We start from the raw sequence: 14,649 nt of genomic DNA on the forward strand, positions 1-14,649 counted from the left end.
CGATATTTGCAAAAATTTAAATTTATACAGACTTAGTTGGTTGAAAAATGGCTAATCGATATAAAGAGTAATTTTGACAGTTGTGATTCATAATTCATTGCAGGTTGCGTGAAATATTTGTAATGCTGGGAGATTCATCAAAATCCAGGGGAAACAGAATATTTTCTTGCACCAGAAAAGTTGAGAATTGCTGATGTAAATACTCAAGTCCCAGAAATCCTACCCTAACCCCAATCAAATATTCTGCTGCACTTCATTCTATTCCACACATATCTGAGGGGAAACTCTGGTCAAAGTAAACCGTGGAATTCACATTTGAGGGCTGATATCACCCTCGATATATGGCGAGTTGATTGCTCATGTCCCCGACCCTTGTGTCAACCCATGTAAGTAGGTAAATAGAGAGTAATCATAAAGTTCATTAGATCTATCCCTGCCTTGAACAAGGCCTAATCATAGAAAAGAACTGTAATTTTCGTTCTCGATAAATGACGGAATATATCAATCGGAATGATTTCTCCCTGTTTCCAAGGAAACGAAGTGTTTTTTCGCATCAAGATATCGAAAAATGTATTTTCTGCTGCGTATTATCACATTGGTCCACTGTTTATCTCGATACTTCCAAAAAAGCTGTTTCAAGCCATTTCATGAGTCAAAGATGTCCAGGTGATAACGAATAACAAACAGGCTTGCTTGCAGTTGATCGAACACATGTTGTTTCGCTTTGATCGTTTTGACTGGAACTGGCAGAAACGGTTCGTGAATTTATTCATTTAATATTCTGATTTTGTATTGAGCGGAATAGTCTAGTGTTGAAGTTTCTGATGAACATGAAAAAGCGGAATTCTTTTAGATATATATGTTCCTGACGACCAAGGTGAATGAGTCATAGAATTTTCGAATAATTTCTAGTGCTGAAAAGTTATTGTCATTTTGAATCGAAGTTTATATTAGTAATACGTGATATATTTGTTTTAGTTATGATCAAGTATTAACGACTAAACCATTTCATTAATGGGAAATAATTTACTTCTTTCAGGTACGAAATATGGCAATTTCCAGATTCAGCAAGAAAACTGAGCTGCTCGAGAGTAGATTTGTTCAAATTAAGGCCCTAATGCTGTTCTATAGAAGGTGAGCAATGAGCAAGAATATAGACTTTCTCTGATAATTTTTCCAAATTCTTTTTGAATCTTCCTTCGCCTGTCGTAAAATTCAATCGAGTAAAATCTGAATAACATGTCCAGCTTTCGAGGTTGTAGCGGGTTATTTGGCATATTCAATGAACAAACTATGAAATATTTCGATTTCAAGAAATGGCTTGCTTGTGGGTGAAACACAAAAATGAAGAACTGGAAGGCAATTTATCGATTTGTGTTCATTAAAGGCGAATTTTTCACGCAATAATATTTTTGTTTCTTTCTCAGGTGAATGATGCAGAAAAGGAGAGGGCGTTGAGCTGCTGGAAAACCGAGCGTCTCCAAATTAAGGGTTCATAGCTGTCCCTGAGGAGGTCTCTAAAGAGGTGTGTGATTCAGGGTTTTCATTTTGAAACTTTTATTTTGGATGAAAATTTTAAGGAGTCAAACTTAATAATTTCCAGATGAACCTCAGAGATGAGTTGCTTGGACTACGTGATGGCAATGGGTATTGGGTATTGACAATTGTGGAAACGTCCACACTGAAGGTCATTGTTCTGCCAAGAAACGGTGAGTTTTCCAATTTTACAGAGAGTAAAACGAAATATCCATAAGATAAGATTGTATTAAAAATTTCCTGCACTCATTGCTTTGTCTTTTGGTTTACTATATTAACCAGGTATCTTTTTTGAAGTTAAGATGTCATCCTCTCTTTGTTTCCAGGTACAAGAATCCGTAGTGCGCGATTTTCTTATAAATATATAATAATTGAGGAGCTTTACTAAAAAAGTTACCTGAGAAATCTTTCTTCTTACCTGTAGTTAAATTAACGTAATAAGTATTGTGTTTTCTTAAATTTGTTCTGCCGAAACTGAACCATTTCAAGTCTTTTGGGGGCCATTTCATTTCCGAAAAATGTATTTGAAAGAATTCTTGTAATTTTGTTTCGTTGGGTGTTTTTTGCGTAACGCTTCTCAATTAAGTGTTAGTTTACCGATAAAGTGCAATACTGAGAAAGACTGGAAGCATTTGGTGGAAATCATGACGAATTGCTCAAGGAACGGAGTAATAGGGTTGGTTATTTTTCTTTATTTTTTTCTGTCTATATGTAATCCATATAATTCGAACTTTGAAGTCTATCCTAAGGCTATCGTTAAACTTGATATCTCCTTTCCTTTCCTCTAGGTGAGTCTTTAATGAAGCAGAGTAGCAGAGATTGAGCCTCTCTCAGGTCTCATGAGAGGACGCCGCATCCTCCTATAAAAATGCAGGTAAGAACTATTCTTTGTTTCGTTGTAGTTAATTTGCATGAAATATGATTTTTTTTCAGGTAGGTGAAACTATAACTTTCTCATTTAGCCATGGAAATGCAGAAGTAACTCCAGATGCTCGAGGACCTGGTTGTTTCATATTGACTGCAATAATCTGCTACGATAAAGGTGTGTACAATTTGATCAGATTTAGAAATGTACATCTCTAGCACTATAACACTAATCAAGTGGAGAAATTCCAGCTAATGAAAATCTTTTCCAGGTGAAACACTGTGCAGAACTTCCCAGATATGCTGATCGCTGGTGTACTGCTTCTTGGAGATCAAACACAAAAATAAAGTACTGGAAGGCAAATCATCGAGCTGTGTTTGAAGGCAAATTTTCCACGTAATAATTTTTTTGTCTCTTTCTCAGGTGAATGATGCAGAAGGGCGTCGAACTGCTGGAAAACCGATCGTCTCCAAATTAAAGGTTCATAGCTGTCCTTGAGGATGTGTATGTTTCAGGGTTTTCATTTCAAAACTTATATTTCCAAAAAATATTTATTTTGGATGAAAATTTTAACGAGTCAATCTGATAAATTTCCAGGTGAACCTCAGGGATGAGTTGCTTGGACCACATGATTGAAATGGCAGCCTAGTGGGTACTGAAAATTGTGGAAACCTCCACACTGAAGGCCATTGTTCTATCAAGAAACGGTGAGTTTTCCAATTCAACAGAAAGTGAAACAAAATATCCATAAGATAATATTGTATTTGGTTTACTATATTAACCAGGTACCTTTTTTGAATTGATGTTCTCATTCTCTTTTTGTTTCCAGGTGAAAGAATGCGTAGTGCGCGATTTTTTTATATAATTGAGGAGTTTTATTCAAAAAGTTGCCAATTTTCTTGAAAAATCTTTTCCTTCTTACCTAGAGTTATATTACTGTAATAAGTTTTATGTTTTCTTAAATTCGTTTTGCTGAAACTGATCGATTTCAAGTTTTTTTGAGGGCCGTTTCATCACCGAAAAATGAATTTGAAAGAATTCTTGTAATTTTGTTTCGTTGGGTGTTTTTTGCGTAATGCTTCTCAATTAAGTGTTAGTTTACCGATAAAGTGCAATACTGAGAAAGACTGGAAGCATTTGGTGGAAATCATGACGAATGGCTCAAGGAACGGAGTAATAGGGTTGGTTATTTTTCTGAATTTTTTTCTGTCTCTATGTATTTCATATAATTCGAACTTTGAAGTTTATCCTAAGGCTATCGTTAAACTTGATATCTCCTTTTCTTCCCTCTAGGTGAGTGCTTAATGAAGCAGAGTAGCAGAGATTGAGCCTCTCTCAGGACTCATGAGAGGACGCCGCATCCTCCTATAAAAATGCAGGTAAGAACTATTCTTTGTTATGTTGTAGTTAGTTTGCATGAAGTATTAATTTTTTTCAGGTAGGTGAAACTATAACTTTCTACTTTAGCCAAGGAAATGCAGAAGTACCTCCAGATGCTCGAGGACCTGGTTGTTTCATATTGACTGCAATAATCTGCTACAAAAAAGGTGTGTACAACCTGATCAGATCTAGAAATGTACATCTCTAGCACTATAACACTAAGCACGTCTTGAATTTCCAGGTGAAACACTGTGCAGAACTTCCCAGATATGCTGATCGCTGGTGAACTGCTTCTTGGAGATCATGACACGACATGAGCTAATATGTAGCTGGTGAGTCAAAAAATCAAATACTGCCTTGCTATCAAATTTTCGATCTGTTTTTTAAAATTTCAGTGAAAAAACATGTGATCTCATGAGATTGGAGTTACAAGAAAAATTCGAATCTAAGACAGGAGACCAGATGATTTAAAATAAAAATAGGAAAAAATTTTCAGGTGAATGATGCAAGGGTATTGAGCGGTTCAAAAATAAAGTATCTTCAAATTGAGGGGTTCATAGCTGCCCATAAAAGGTATGTTTTAGGGTTTCCATTTTGAAGGTTATAGTTTTAAAAACTTTTTCTATTCGATGAAAATATGAAAATTCGAAATAGTTAAACTGAACAATTTCCAGGCAATCCTCAGAGAAGAGATTTGAGCTACGCGTGAAAGCAAGCATTGCCAGGCCATTGTTCATTGTCCATTTTTTTATGTCATTGGTGAGCTTTATTCAAAAAGTTAGAAACTAACGTCATTAAAATTTTAATTTTCAGGTAACGATGTGTCTCTTAGTGATGGCGATGCTGGCCAACCGACAATAAATGACTTGCTTGAGGGTGAAACAAAAAAATGAAGTACTGGAAGGCAATTTATCGATTTCTGTTTATTAACGGCAAATTTTTCACGTAATAATTTTTTTGTCTTTTTCTCAGCTGAAGAATACAGGTCGTCGAACTGCTGGAAAACCGAGCTTCTCCAAATTAAAGGTTCATAGCTGTCCTTGAGGAGGTGTATGTTTCAGGGTTTTTATTTCAAAACTTATATTTCCAAAAAATATTTATTTTGGATGAAAATTTTAACGAGTCAAACTGAATAATTTCCAGGTGAACCTCAGGGATGAGCTGCTTGGACCACGTGATTGAAATGGCAGCCTAGTGGGTATTGAAATTTGTGGAAACGTCCACACTGAAGGCCATTGTTCTGTCAAGAAACGGTGAGTTTTCCAACTCAACAGAAAGTGAAACAAAATATTCATAAGATGAGATTGTATTCAAAATTTCTCGCACTCATTGCTTTGTCATTTGGTTAACTATATTAACCAGGTATCTTTTTTGAATTGATGTTTTCATTCTCTTTTTGTTTCCAGGTACAAGGTTCCGTAGTGCGCGATTTTTTTATATGACTGAGGAGCTTTATTCAAAAAGTTACCAATTTTCCTGAGAGATATTTCGTTTTCACCTGGGGTTAAAGTAAAGTAATAAGTTTTATGTTTTCTTAAATTTGTTCTGCTGAAACTGAACGATTTCAAGTCTTTTGAGGGCCATTTCATGTTCGAAAAATGTTTTTGAAAGAATTTTTGTAATTTTGTTTCGTTGGGTGTTTTTTGCGTAATGCTTCTCAATTAAGTGTTAGTTTACCGATAGAGTGCAATACTGAGAAAGACTGGTAGCATTTAGTGGAAATCATGACGAATGGCTCAAGGAACGGAGTAATAGGGTTGGTTATTTTTCTGTTTTTTTTCTGTCTATATGTAATTCATATAATTCGAACTTTGAAGTTTATCCTAAGGGTATCGTTAAACTTGATATCTCCTTTCCGTTCCTCTAGGTGAGTGTTTAATGAAGCAGAGTAGCAGAGATTGAGCCTCTCTCAGGACTCATGAGAGGACGCCGCATCCTCCTATAAAAATGCAGGTAAGAACTATTCTTTGTTATGTTGTAGTTAATTTGCATGAATTATTAATTTTTTTCAGGTAGGTGAAACTATAACTTTCTAATTTAGCCATGGAAATGCAGAAGTGCCTCCAGATGCTCCAGGACCTGGTTTTTCATATTGAGTGCAATAATCTGCTACAAAAAAGGTGTGTACAATCTGATCAGATCTAGAAATGTATATTTCTAGCACTATTACACTAATCACGTCTTGAAATTCCAGCTAATGAAAATCTTTTCCAGGTGAAACACTGTGCAGAACTTCCCAGATATGCTGATCGCTGGTGTACTGCTTCTTGGAGATCAAACACAAAAATAAAGTACTGGAAGGCAAATTATCGATCTGTGTTTAAAGGCAAATTTTTCACGTAATAATTTTTTGTCTCTTTCTCAGGTGACTGATGCAGAAAGGCGTCGAGCTGCTGGAAAACCGAGCGTCTTCAAATCAAGGGTTAATAGCTGTCCTTGAGGAGGTTTATATTTCAGGGTTTTCATTTTGATACTTATAGTTTCAAAAAACTTTTATTTCGAATGAAAATTTTAACGAGACAAACTGAATAATTTCCAGGTGAACCTCAGAGATGAGTTGCTTGGACCACGTGATTGAAATGGCAGCCTAGTGGGTATTGAAAATTGTGGAAACGTCCACACTGAAGGCCATTGTTCTATCAAGAAACGGTGAGTTTTCCAATTCAATCATAAGAAAAGATTGTATTCAAAATCTTTGTCATTGCTTTGTCATTTGGTTTACTATATTAACCAGGTATCTTTTTTGAATTGATGTTTTCATTCTCTTTTTGTTTCCAGGTACAAGGTTCCGTAGTGCGCGATTTTTTTATATGATTGAGGAGCTTTATTCAAAAAGTTACCAATTTTCCTGAGAGATATTTCGTTTTCACCTGGAGTTAAAGTAAAGTAATGAGTTTTATGTTTTCTTAAATTTGTTCTTCTGAAACTGAACGATTTCAAGTCTTTTGGGGGCCATTTCATTTTCGAAAAATGTTTTTGAAAGAATTTTTGTAATTTTGTTTCGTTGGGTGTTTTTTGCGTAATGCTTCTCAATTAAGTGTTAGTTTACCGATAAAGTGCAATACTGAGAAAGACTGGAAGCATTTGGTGGAAATCATGACGAATGGCTCAAGGAGCGGAGTAATAGGGTTGGTTATTTTTCTGTTTTTTTTTTCTGTCTATATGTAATTCATATAATTTGAACTTTGAAGTTTTTCCTAAGGCTATCGTCAAACTTGATATCTCCTTTCCTTTCCTCTAGGTGAGTGTTCAATGAAGCAGAGTAGCAGAGATTGAGCCTCTCTCAGGACTCATGAGAGGACGCCGCATCCTCCTATAAAAATGCAGGTAAGAACTATTCTTTGTTAAGTTGTAGTTAATTTGCATGAAATATGATTTTTTTCAGGTAGGTGAAACTATAACTTTCTAATTTAGCCATGGAAATGCAGAAGTAACTCCAGATGCTCGAGGACCTGGTTGTTTCATATTGACTGCAATAATCTGCTACGATAAAGGTGTGTACAATTTGATCAGATTTAGAAATGTAAATTTCTAGCACTAAAACACTAATCACGTGGTGAAATTCCAGCTAATGAAAATCTTTTCCAGGTGAAACACTGTGCAGAACTTCCCAGATATGCTGATCGCTGGTGTACTGCTTCTTGGAGATCAAACACAAGAATAAAGTACTGGAAGGCAAATTATCGATCTGTGTTTAAAGGCAAATTTTTCACGTAATAATTTTTTGTCTCTTTCTCAGGTGACTGATGCAGAAAGGCGTCGAGCTGCTGGAAAACCGAGCGTCTTCAAATCAAGGGTTAATAGCTGTCCTTGAGGAGGTTTATATTTCAGGGTTTTCATTTTGATACTTATAGTTTCAAAAAACTTTTATTTCGAATGAAAATTTTAACGAGACAAACTGAATAATTTCTAGGTGAACCTCAGAGATGAGTTGCTTGGACCACGTGATTGAAATGGCAGCCTAGTGGGTATTGAAAATTGTGGAAACGTCCACACTGAAGGTCATTGTTCTATCAAGAAACGGTGAGTTTTCCAATTCAATCATAAGAAAAGATTGTATTCAAAATCTTTGTCATTTGGTTTACTATATTAACCAGGTATCTTTTTTGAATTGATGTTTTCATTCTCTTTTTGTTTCCAGGTACAAGGTTCCGTAGTGCGCGATTTTTTTATATGATTGAGGAGCTTTATTCAAAAAGTTACCAATTTTCCTGAGAGATATTTCGTTTTCACCTGGAGTTAAATTAAAGTAATAAGTTCTATGTTTTCTTAAATTTGTTCTGCTGAAACTGAACGATTTCAAGTCTTTTGAGGGCCATTTCATTTTCGAAAAATGTTTTTGAAGGAATTTTTGTAATTTTGTTTCATTGTGTGTTTTTTGCGTAATGCTTCTCAATTAAGTGTTAGTTTACCGATAAAGTGCAATACTGAGAAAGACTGGAAGCATTTGGTGGAAATCATGACGAATGGCTCAAGGAACGGATTAATAGGGTTGGTTATTTTTCTGTATTTTTTTCAGTCTCTATGTATTTCATATAATTCGAACTTTGAAGTTTTTCCTAAGGCTATCGTTAAACTTGATATCTCCTTTTCTTCCCTCTAGGTGAGTGTTTAATGAAGCAGAGTAGCAGAGATTGAGCCTCTCTCAGGACTCATGAGAGGACGCCGCATCCTCCTATAAAAATGCAGGTAAGAACTATTCTTTGTTTCGTTGTAGTTAATTTGCATGAAATATGATTTTTTTTCAGGTAGGTGAAACTATAACTTTCTAATTTAGCCATGGAAATGCAGAAGTAACTACAGATGCTCGAGGACCTGGTTGTTTCATATTGACTGCAATAATCTGCTACGATAAAGGTGGGTACAATTTGATCAGATTAAGAAATGTAAATTTCTAGCACTATAACACTAATCACGTGGTGAAATTCCAGCTAATGAAAATCTTTTCCAGGTGAAACACTGTGCAGAACTTCCCAGATATGCTGATCGCTGGTGTACTGCTTCTTGGAGATCAGAATAAAGTACTGGAAGGCAAATTATCGATCTGTGTTTAAAGGCAAATTTTTCACGCAATAATTTTTTGTCTCTTTCTCAGGTGTATGATGCAGGACGCCGCATCCTCCTATAAAAATGCAGGTAAGAACTATTCTTTGTTATGTTGTAGTTAATTTGCATGAAATATCAATTTTTTTCAGGTAGGTGAAACCATAACTTTCTAATTTAGCCATGGAAATGCAGAAGTACCTCCAGATGCTCCAGGACCTGGTTTTTCATATTGAGTGCAATAATCTGCTACAAAAAAGGTGTGTACAATCTGATCAGATCTAGAAATGTACATCTCTAGCACTATAACACTAATCACGTCTTGAATTTCCAGGTGAAACACTGTGCAGAACTTCCCAGTTATGCTGATCGCTAGTGAACTGCTTCTTGGAGATCATGACACGACATGAGCTAATATGTAGCTAGTGAGTCAAAAAATTAAATAATGAATCGCTATCAAATTTTCGATCTGTTTTTGAGTTCATTGTCAGGCAACAATTTTTTCTAGTTAATTTGCTCCTGACAAATTAGTGCAAGAATTTACGCAGGAGCAAATCGTTGATTTCATTTTTAATTGATTTTGTTTCAGAGATTGGGAGTGAAAACCCTAAAAAGCTTATGAAGAAAAAACATGTGATCTCATGAGATTGGAGTTACAAGAAAAATTCGAATCTAAGACAGGAGACCAGATGATTTAAAATAAAAATAGGAAAAAAATTTTCAGGTGAATGATGCAAGGGTATTGAGCGGTTCAAAAATAAAGTATCTTCAAATTGAGGGGTTCAAAGCTGCCCATAAAAGGTATGTTTTAGGGTTTTCATTTTGAAGGTTATAGTTTTAAAAACTTTTTCTATTCGATGAAAATATGAAAATTCTAAATAGTTAAACCGAACAATTTCCAGGCAATCCTCGGAGAAGAGATTTGTACTACGCGTGAAAGCAAGCATTGCTAGGCCATTGTTCATTGTCCATTTTTTTATGTCATTGGTGAGCTTTATTCAAAAAGTTAGAAACTAACGTCATCAAAATTTTAATTTCCAGGTAACGATGTGTCTCTTAGTGATGGCGATGCTGGCCAACCGACAATAAATGACTTGCTTTAGGGTGAAACAAAAAAATGAAGTACTGGAAGGCAATTTATCGATTTGTGTTTATTAACGGCAAATTTTTCACGTAATAATTTTTTTGTCTTTTTCTCAGCTCAAGGATGCAGGGCGTCGAACTGCTGGAGAACCGAGCGTCTTCAAATTAAAGGTTCATAGCTGTCCTTGAGGATGTGTATGTTTCAGGGTTTTTATTTCAAAACTTATATTTCCAAAAAAATATTTATTTTGGATGAAAATTTTAACGAGTCAAACTGATTAATTTCCAGGTGAACCTCACGGAAGTGTTGCTTGGACCACATGATTGAAATGGCAGCCTAGTGGGTATTGAAATTTGTGGAAACATCCACACCGAAGGCCATTGTTCTCTCAAGAAACGGTGAGTTTTCCAATTCAACAGAAAGTGAAACAAAATACATATCCATAAGATAATATTGTATTTGGTTTACTATATTAACCAGGTATCTTTTTTGAATTGATGTTTTCATTCTCTTTTTGTTTCCAGGTACAAGGTTCCGTAGTGCGCGATTTTTTTATATGATTGAGGAGCTTTATTCAAAAAGTTACCAATTTTCCTGAGAGATATTTCGTTTTCACCTGGGGTTAAATTAAAGTAATAAGTTTTAAGTTTTCTTAAATTTGTTCTGCTTGTTCTTCTGAGGGCCATTTCATTCTCGAAAAATGTTTTTGAAAGAATTTTTGTATTTGTATTGTTTCGTTGGGTGTTTTTTTGCGTAATGCTTCTCAATTAAGTGTTAGTTTACCGATAAAGTGCAATACTGAGAAAGACTGGCAGCGTTTGGTAGAAAACATGACGAATGGCTCAAGGAACGGAGTAATAGGGTTGGTTATTTTTCTTTTTTTTCTCTCTATATGTAATTCATATAATTCGAACTTTGAAGTTTATCCTAAGGCTATCGTTAAATTTGATATCTTCTTTCCCTTCCTCTAGGTGAGTGTTTAATGAAGCAGAGTAGCAGAGATTGAGCCTCTTCTGGATATGGTTATATAAGAGGACGCCGCATTCTCCTATAATAATTAAGGTTAGTTTCCCTCATCGTTATGTTGCATTTTCTGCATGAAATCATTTATATTTTTCAGGTAGGTCAAATTATATTTGCTTCCAAATTTAGCCAAGAAATGCAGAAGGATCTTCAGATGCTCCAGCTAGAACCTGGTTTCCTCAAATCGAATACAAAAAGCTGCTATACTGAAAAGGTGCGTATTTTTGATTGATTCTTCCTGCTATAACTCTTGAAAATGTTACAATTTGGTTAAATTGCGAATGAAATATTTCTCACTGGCAATCCAAATGAAAATTGCTTCATTTTCAGGTAACAGCATGCCTGAAGGGCGTTGAGTCATTTCGAAAACCGAGTATCCCCAAATCAGGCGCTTATAGCTGTCCATAAAAAGGTAAATGTTTCAGGGTTTTCAGTTTGGCAGTCATAGTTTAAAAAAATCTTTCTATTCGATGAAAATGTTAAATAAGTTTATTTTTTATAGCATATGATGAATGCAGGAGTACCTTCAGCTGCTCGACAACCCGGTTTCTTCAAATTTAGTACACAAAGCTGCTACAAAAAGGGTGTGTAGATATTGATCTATATGAGCCGGTCAGAGGAAAAGTGGTATAAGTCACAAATTCCGATTTTTGAGTTATACCGATATTTGGGTACCAAAGGTTGCATATTATTCTTCTTATGAGTGGTATGAGTCAAATCGTCGTTTTGACCGAGTTATACCCATTTAATTAACAAAATTTTCCATACCTATCAATGCCTTTGGTATCCAAATATCGGTATAACTCAAAAATCGGAATTTGTGACTTATACCACTTTTCCTCTGACCGGCTCATATTTCTTCGAATTTTTCATTGCAAATTATCTGTCTGGAGTCATATTTGACATACCACTGGTTGAAAGTTCGAGCAAATGAAAAACGAATCGTTTTCAGGTGAAACGCAGATTGCAGAGGGCGATAAGTGGCTCGAAAACCGAGTGTCTCCAAATCAAGGGTTCATAGCTGTCCTTGAGAAGGTGTGTGTTTCAGGGTTTTCATTTTAAAACTTATAGTTTCAAAGAACTTTTATTTTGGATGAAAATTTTAACGAGTCAAACTTAATAATTTCCAGGTGAACCTCAGAGAAGATTTGCTTGGACTACGTGATGGCAGTGGGAGCGTATTGAGTTTTGAAAATGGTGGAAACGTCCACACTGAAGACGGTAAGATTTCCAATTTAACGGAGAGTTTTGTTAGGTTTTTCATCGCGAAACATTTGAAGTTATATCCGACATATCTCGGGTGGAAAGTTTCTGAAACATTTTCTATTCAATTAAAATATTTAATATGGATTTATTTCTTTACAGTACATTGAGTATTTGAAGAAGTGAAAAACTGAGTAATTCCAAGTGAACCTCGGAAGAGTTTTCTGGACTTGGTGCTGGAGCATCCTGACTGAAAGCCATTGTTCTAACAAGAAACGGTGAGAATACCAATTTAACAAAATATCCATAAAATAGATTTTATTAGAAATTTCTCCATAGTTTCAAATCCATGTTTGCTTCGTCTAGGTTACTAAATTTTTGCTCTTGAATTCAGATTTTGATTTTTTTTTCAGGTTAGAGGAATTAACCCGACAAGTGCAAAAGCAAGAAAGGCTCTGGAAATTGGTGGATATGACGACGGCTCGAGAAAGAAGTAATAAGGTAGGATTTTTTTATAATATTGTGGGATTTTTTCCATTTTTTTTTCTCTATAGGTAAATTATAGAATTTCTATAATAATTTTCGTATAGTAATATCGTGAGGTTAACGGAATTATTTCTGCATTTGTGCTGAAGAGAATTCATTAAAACTTAGGAAACTGATGAATTTATCAAAAGAATGATTACTCAATTGACCATAAAAGTTCATGGTTTTCCCGACCAACAAAATATTCGAACTTTGTCAGTTCACGATGATATTCTCCTAAACAAATAGCCAATTAATTCAAGCTGAAGCGTGAGGTATAACGAATTTATTAAAAAACTGAAAGAAGCGGTGTATAAGCAACTCAATTAAGCGTGTAGCAGGCTCATCCTCGTAGTATAACATTTCCAATTTTCTCAAGTGGCTTTCGGATTCCCCAGTCTCATTAAACGATTATGATTACATTTGTCTTTCAAATTATGCATGTCAACGGAACTTTAACGGGGGGGGAGGGTGAAAGGAACGAACAAGGAAATGAAAGGATCCCTCCGCAGAACATAAGTTGATCAATCTCTTATTTTCTTCCGCATTACCATTCTATGGTGGTGCGCTTTTTCAACGCGATCAGTATTTTCGATTCAATCGACTGGGGTGAGCTTGATTGCGTCAATTAACAGCGGAATTAGGGATAATTGAGCTTTTCACGAGTTCCCAATTTCGGTGGAGAGCCATAAACAATTGGAAATTTTTGCTACTTTGAAATGAAACATGACAATATATAGAAACGGAAACGTAGATTATTTTTGGGTTGAATTTCACAGATCGAACGAAATACGTGTGGTATCATAAAATTTTTAACGTAATTTCCTACCTCTTTCAACACTGTGCAACATCGGAAAAATATGACAGTCTTTATCTCATTTGACATTTTTGGTTTTTTGTAGTAACTGGCTTCCGTTGTATAATTTTTGGATTGAATATCGAATTTTAGGCCCATGACCCATACTTCAATACATCTGCCGCGATCTATTAACTGTTCAGACTCTGATAATTATAGGTCCCACATGGAAATAAATTTCGTGGTTTAAATGACTACCTTCATAGTCAACTTGATAAATTTTCGGTCATAAATAACCAGATGTATCGGCTTCTGTAGTCCTACGACTATGTATTGACATGAAAAGTATGGATGGTTTTCAAGGACCGATTGGTTTCATAGTTTCCATAATAGAACAATTTTTTTTAAGGCCGGACGTAAATATGAATTTGATCGCGAATTCTTCATCAACTTCTAAAAATCGTTTTGGACGAAATCTAATTTCTAGAAATGAGCGATCAATCAGTTAGTAGAGAGGTTATATTGATTCCATTTTGGCTACCAAAAATCATAATTGGCATCGAAGAATCGGTTTTGGATTCAGGTCCTTTTATGGGAGAATATATTTTGGTGCTTCAGATTTCGTCACTGAAGGAAGTGAGAATAATTTCATTAGGCTCTGAAAATCAATATTATTGTCTAGAGCATCGCTTTTATCGTCCATAGTGATTTGGTATTCAGGCAACGAAGCAGGCCTAACAAGGAAGCTTGATGGTATATTTAATAGTTACTGCGAAGGAGTTGTTTAAGACAGTATCAGTGGATTGCAAATAATTTAATATCGAAATAAAGGGTGGGCCCACTCCGGGAAAGCAAGTGTCTTAATACATATGATAATGTCTCCTTGCAATTTCCTGTAAGGAAGGGGTTGAAAGACAAAGGGTCTTAGCTCACCGTCTCCGTTCGGCACAGGACTTCCTTACATCCCTAACAGCGATGTTCGGGGTGGAATTCGAAGCTCTGTTCGCTAATTTCTGTCTAATAGAACTACCGATTTGAATGGATTCGGAAATTGGATGGGAGCACTTACGACACTCTCAATCACTGTGGAATTAAGCTTATGCACTACAGAATGGGATGATTTTTCCTAAACATAAGACGTTTCATCAGACAATGACGGAAGTTGCATGAATAATTTAGAAATGATCTTCTTGG

The 14,649-nt window shown here is 35.4% G+C and overlaps 1 protein-coding gene and 3 long non-coding RNA genes across 6 annotated transcripts in view; 3 read left to right on the top strand and 1 right to left on the bottom strand.

Moving 5' to 3' along the window:
* Positions 1-14,649, bottom strand: part of LOC123321699 (protein trachealess) — a 110,355-nt gene that overhangs the window by 31,082 nt on the left and 64,624 nt on the right. The window lies entirely within an intron of this gene.
* On the top strand, positions 738-1,711 carry LOC123321702. Its single transcript, XR_006538911.1, has 4 exons — positions 738-877; positions 1,040-1,134; positions 1,428-1,525; positions 1,604-1,711. It is a non-coding gene; the product is annotated as an uncharacterized LOC123321702 (long non-coding RNA).
* On the top strand, positions 1,931-10,200 carry LOC123321700. 2 transcript variants are annotated; one of them, XR_006538909.1, is made up of 19 exons: positions 1,931-2,212; positions 2,325-2,410; positions 2,470-2,578; positions 2,673-3,108; positions 3,231-3,582; positions 5,649-5,734; positions 5,794-5,901; positions 5,996-6,430; positions 6,560-6,909; positions 7,023-7,108; positions 7,167-7,275; positions 7,370-7,804; positions 7,923-8,272; positions 8,385-8,470; positions 8,977-9,084; positions 9,159-9,249; positions 9,449-9,625; positions 9,727-9,811; positions 9,866-10,200. It is a non-coding gene; the product is annotated as an uncharacterized LOC123321700 (long non-coding RNA). The 2 variants fall into 2 exon arrangements; XR_006538908.1 differs by lacking the exons at positions 1,931-2,212; positions 2,325-2,410; positions 2,470-2,578; ... (5 more) ...; positions 9,727-9,811; positions 9,866-10,200 and adding exons at positions 4,363-4,540; positions 4,595-5,034; positions 5,188-5,537; positions 8,530-8,616.
* LOC123321701 lies at positions 10,208-11,343 on the top strand. Its single transcript, XR_006538910.1, has 5 exons — positions 10,208-10,306; positions 10,433-10,770; positions 10,880-10,970; positions 11,029-11,145; positions 11,262-11,343. It is a non-coding gene; the product is annotated as an uncharacterized LOC123321701 (long non-coding RNA).

This window comes from Coccinella septempunctata, chromosome X, assembly GCF_907165205.1.
Source record: "Coccinella septempunctata chromosome X, icCocSept1.1, whole genome shotgun sequence".
NCBI classification, from domain to species: Eukaryota; Metazoa; Arthropoda; class Insecta; order Coleoptera; family Coccinellidae; genus Coccinella; species Coccinella septempunctata.